Raw genomic sequence first — 6,000 nt, 5'->3', positions numbered from 1 at the left:
TGATGTAGGAATGTTAACTATGGTGAAAGTGTGGCTTTCACAAAAATTCTCCATGAAACATCTTGGAGAAGCCACCTATATCTTGGGACTTCGACTCTATAGAGATAGATTGAAGAGGATAATAGGATTATCCCAGTCTACTTACATTGACAAAATAGTTAAGAGATATAATATAGAGAAATCAAAGAAAAGAAATGTTCCTTTTAGGTACGGAGTCACTCTCTCCAAGGGTATGTCTCCCAAGGCTCCTAAGGAGATTGAGGGCTTGAAAGAGATTCCATATGTCTCAGTTGTAGGGAGCATTACATATGCCATTCTGTGCACTCGTCCTGACAATGCTCAGGTAGTGAGTGTGGTAAGTAAATACCAATCTAACTCAGGACAACAGCATTGGACAACCGTGAAAAACATATTGAAATACCTTCGAAGGACAAAAGGAATTTTGTCTAGTATTCGGTAGTCGTTCACTACATATCGTTAGGTATACTGATACCGACTTCCAGTCAGACCCAGATGATAGAATGTCTATATCTGGTTATATCTTTACGATGGGGTCCTGTGTAGTAAAATAGTAGGTTCCACAACCCAAGTCGAGCGCATTGCCGTAAGTAAGGCTGCTTAATGAATGAAGGTGTTCATTTTGGAATTTGGAATTTGGAATTTGGAATTTGGAATTCAGCACATCACCCATTCCAGTGTTATCACACAACACTGGATCTATGGGAGATTGATGTTAAAAGGTAGTATCAGCGAAGAATATGACAGACCCATTGACGAAGCCACTGACACAGAAAGTGTTTGAGAAACACATGGAAAGTCTAGGACTCCAACTTGTACTCGATTGGACCTAAATGCAAGTGGAAGCCGTTGGATAGTTATGCCCTTAGCTCCAATCAGATTGATGTTTGTTTTAACATTTATTGTAAATGAAAAAAGTACATAATTGATTCATGCCATTGTGGTGTGTTTCTATGTAATACCCTTAAATTGGACACTTATGAGACTCGTGTTAGTTTAAAATCTTCACAGCCATTGGATAGATCTGGGGAAATTTATCCTGCCAAAGCTAACACTGATGTGCCGCCAAGTTGGTTGGGGTGGCTTGTCTCAATTACCAGGCTGAGATCTGAGGTACATGCAGTGTGGGTTTTCTTGAAACCCTGAACTGGACCAAATTTCAGTATTGCCCTGGACCTTGGAGATAGATGGGCAAAACTGGAATGTTATGCCTATCCCCTAGACTCGATTATGGTACTGCACTAGGTGTCGGATTGGGCTGTCTTTGATATATCAATCAGTGAGATCCTTAAAGGGGGTCAAAACCTAGGTATATTGGAATAGTCCGAGAATTCACCAGAGTGGGTGATCATAGTAACAGGATCAGCCCCTTTGTTGGACAAAGTGAATGGTTGGGGAATACCCTCTCTCTGATGGAAACCTAAACTATCGGTAGTTGATTTCAAATGTTGATATTTGCTTTTTTTAAATATATTATGGCTTCAAAATGATTGCAAAAGGTTTTCATTCTCGGGATCCATGTGAGTAGAGAGTGCAGCACTGTACCTTGTAGCCGAGAGAGAGGTCATCTTTTGTCGGGTAGTGTTTGATCATTATGGGCTGAGAGGTTAAGTGTAAGACCTTTGAAGGTAATACCTGATGGACTAATCTTGCATCTACCCACAGTTCTTAGGTTTTCATAAAGTCGCTGGACCCAAGAACCATTTAGTGTAAATGTTGGGCCCATTAAAAGCCCATGGTAATGGACTCAGGGTTCATTGTCTCCTACAGTGAATTCGTCTAGGCCTTGTAACAAAGGCTAGGATAAACCCATGTGTTGATGTGTAGATCGATATAAGGGCCCCACGCCATACAAAGAGAGCCAACTAGGCAGCAGGTTCAGGAATGAGCACATAAGCTTAATGGACCTTAAGCCCAATTCAAACTGGGCTTAATTTAGTTAATTAAAAGGGGCAAAATCTGATTTATAATCTGATTAGGATTAGCTAAAGGATAAGATAAGTCTTATCCACTTAAGAGTCCAGATCCAAGTGTCAAATTTGGATCAAGAAGGTCTCTCCTAATTAGATTAGGAGGCTAATCCAAATAAGACTATAAATAGGGGGCAAATTCCTCAATTTTATGCACAACAATCCGTAGAATTCTCTCCTAATCTTACCATCCCTACCTAGTTCGATCTCCTCTTGTGAAATTGATGAAGAAAGGTTCTTGATATTGTTTCTTGGTTGAAGAAATAATATGAAGTCATGCTCACCAGCCCCTGTTCGATTCTTGCTGAAGAATCCTAGTTCTTGTTGAAGAGCCATCTTGGTGATCCTGTTTCATCACACACTGTGTCATCTTCAGTGGAAGCGGATTTTGGTCTTCTCCTTGGGCGTGAACACCTTCATTGGGAGTTATTGCTACTTCGTATCAGGTATATCCCTCTCCTCCCTTTTGATTTCAGATTTGGTCTGATTTGGATTCAAGAACGAACCTTGAAAATGTAGTTTTCTAAATTAGGAAATGCGATTCCCATATGGGAGAAAATAAATTTTTGAAATTTCACCCAACCTTCCTGCAGGGTTTGGCCATCCATAAGATGGATCTCCCACCCCTTCAATTAGGGAGGAGTGGAAGGTGAAGATGTAGCAGTTAGGGGCGGCTAGGATTTGTTAGAGGTGAAAAGAATGAGTGGGGAGGCGCCCTAGGGTTTGCTAAGGAGAGGGGAGTATGCTAATACAGTAGGAGGGGTGCCTTTCTGGGTTTAGCAAATAGGAGGCACCCTCCTGTGCTCAGTTTTTCATAGAAACACCCCCTCTCTCAACTATAACTCTCACCAGCTTCCCAAAATCTGTAGAAAACTCTATAAATTTCCCAATTTTTACCCAAAATTTGCATAAGGACCCTCAGAGGTCACAACATTGAATTTTAACTAGAAAATGGGTATAGATTAATTAGTATAAGGTCTAAAATACCCCTAAAATGTTGCCCTTAAGGCATCAAAATACAGAGTTATCAGTTCTAACTCACCATTAAACTCGGAAATATGAAGTTGAACACCATGACCTTGATTGGATTATAAAGCTTGCACTATTTAGTCTTCCCACCGTTGGTTGTTATTCCTTCCATGTTGATCACATTCAGGTTGCTCAATGTCTTCACTTGGCTCTTCAATAATAATGTTAATGAGTTGTTCGTCAACTCTAAGAGCTTGTCTTCTTCTTCCTAGCGCCAAATCATTTTCTATGTCACCATCCCTAGCAGCATTTTGAACTACAAGTTGAGCAAGATGTTCAATCAGTTCTTGCAGTCCTCTTATAGCCTCTTAGAAAACCTCTACAGTGACATGTTGTGGTCTTCTACCACCCCTACCACGTCCACCCCTTGTAGCCATGATAATGTAGAAAAACACAAGAAGGAGATGAACTTTGAAGCAAACCCAAGGAAAGAACTTGCTTCGATACCACTTGATGTAGACAGAAAGACAAGTTACATGCAATACCTTAAGTATACAACAATAAGCACAAGAAACACCAAGCTGAAAACAGCAAAATAAGTTGGATTTTTAAGGTTTCGAACTTGAACCTGAAGTAAACTCCTCCTGGAACAGTTTCGCTACAATAACAATGGCAGCAAACTGGCCTCCTGTGCAGACACGCAACAATGGAGGGATTGGAATGTGCCAAAATGGCTCGACTCCTCAAAACCCAAGCTCCCAATGCTTCAAAACCCTAGCTGGGGCTGAGCTACAGCTCAAACAAGAGAGAAATAACTAAAAAAAGACCCCTACAGAAACAACCCCCTTCTCTTTTATAAGGCTCACTGGCTTGTTGGACAAGCTAGTTAAAATATTTACACATAAGCCCCTAGAATGTTTCCCTCTCACCAACAACTCCTTAAGAACAAAACTAACTTCAAATGAATCTCTAAAATTAAACTTTTATTACAAAAAGACCCAAGAGACCAAAACCCAATAGAAATGTACCCAACTGCCCCTGACCAAAAATCTGACTTATAAAATGATGAAAATACCCCTGGTCCCAAACTGTCAACAAAGCTACCCAAAAACAACAATTTGGGATCCTACTACAAGAAAAACATGCAAAACAGAATGCATACACACATTTACATTTTTTTTTCTTTTTTTCTCTTTTTTTTCTTGCCTCATAATGGGGGCTGATTGGGACTAGCAGATTTGTATTGGGTAGATTTAAAGGCTCTTTGGGCAAAATTTAGGTGTTTTGGAGTGATTGAAAGGGTCCGGTTGGGTGTTCTGGGTAAGTTGGAGGTCCAAGCAGTGGACGAGCAAAAACCGGGTGCTAACACTATCCAACCCAGTCTAGAAAATATTTACTATATAAAATGTTGATGGAAGGGAAAAAGTATTATCTGTAGTAAATGTAAGAGTGATTTTAGTTATAATAGCAAGGGTGGTATTGACCATTTGGCTAAACATATGACCATTCATATAAAAAATAGCAAGTGTCAAAATCATTCACAAATTGAGCATGGTTTTTTTGATAATTTCAATATTTCCAAAAAAATGAGACAAGAATTAGTTGAATATATTGTACATGTTGAATAATCATTTTTATTCATTAAAGATGATATACTTAAAATGATTTTTACAATAATTAGTACATCCCCAAAATTGCACTTACATCTGATATTTGGACTTCCAAATACAACATAAGTCAAATTTGTGTTATTGGGCATTTTATTGATGAATATTGGATTCTAGAAAAATGAATTTTAAATTATACAAGACTTAATGGCCATATACCATCCTAACAATTGTTGCAAGTATATTAAATACTTTACACACTTACAGAATTGAACATAAAATTTTTTGTATTACTTTTGAGAACGCCAATAATAATGATTTAGAAACAATTACTTTAAAATCTCAATTAAAGCCATGTTTAAATGGTAAATTATTTCATACTACATGTGCTTGTCATATCTTAAATTTATACGTTCAAGCAAGATTCTTTAAATATTATTTCTTATCATATTTCTAAAATTAGAAATTGTATTACATATATATATAGTTCTAGTTGAAGAAAACAAGAATTTAATTATTTATATCAAAAATATTGTCTAAAATATAGAAATTTTGTATTAGATGTCAACATAGGTGGAATTCCACCGATTCTATGTTAGAGAATTGTAGATATTCTTACTAATTCTTATTGGGAAATTGCAATTTGTATAAAAAGATTTTTTATAATTTTTTTATAATTGGGAAAATGCCCCAACTTCTTGTACTTTAGTTAATCATTTATATTTGATTAGTGAATATTTTTCTAAATATTGAAGTAATTTAAATTTTCATAATATTATTGATAAAATGGAATTTAAATTTAAAAATATTGGGAAAATACTTCTCCTTTATATTACTTAGCTACAATATTAGATCCTAATATTATAAAAGATGGTTTAAATGTTTTACTTGAATCATTTTGTGAAAATATGAAAACTAAAATCGAAACAAAAAGAAAATGTGAAATTAATAATTTACAATTTGAACTATATAATTTCTATGAATCTCATTTATTAGGACATAGAAGAAATTGTATAAGTTTTCAGTTTTGAAACATCTATTTCTAGTAATAGAAGAGAAATTTTTTTATCTTTAATAAATAAAAAGCAAAATCCATGTGCCACTTCATCATCAAGTTCATTTATTGAATTCAATTTTTATTTACAAGTTAATTTTTCTAATTTAACTAATTCCCTCAACTCGAACAAATTAAATAGGGAAAATTCCTTATTAGTACCCTGTACTTTGGGCCTAGTGCCACTTTGGTCCCCCCAAACTTTAAAATGCGACAATTCAGTACCCAAACTTTCAAAACATGACAATCCAGTACCTGCGATTAACTAGCAATTAAGTGGTTGACAAAAAAATTAACAATCTCAAATCCTTGCCTCTTCTATTCAAGAAAGTTGGGGTCACTAGAATGCCCACTCAAATGTGACTCCAACTTTCTTGAATGG

Source organism: Nelumbo lutea, chromosome 7 (genome assembly GCF_056320005.1).
Source record: "Nelumbo lutea isolate HS-2025 chromosome 7, American lotus-T2T, whole genome shotgun sequence".
NCBI lineage: Eukaryota > Viridiplantae > Streptophyta > Magnoliopsida > Proteales > Nelumbonaceae > Nelumbo > Nelumbo lutea.
The sequence above is the reverse complement of the archived record's forward strand: the minus strand, read 5'-3'. Positions refer to the sequence as shown.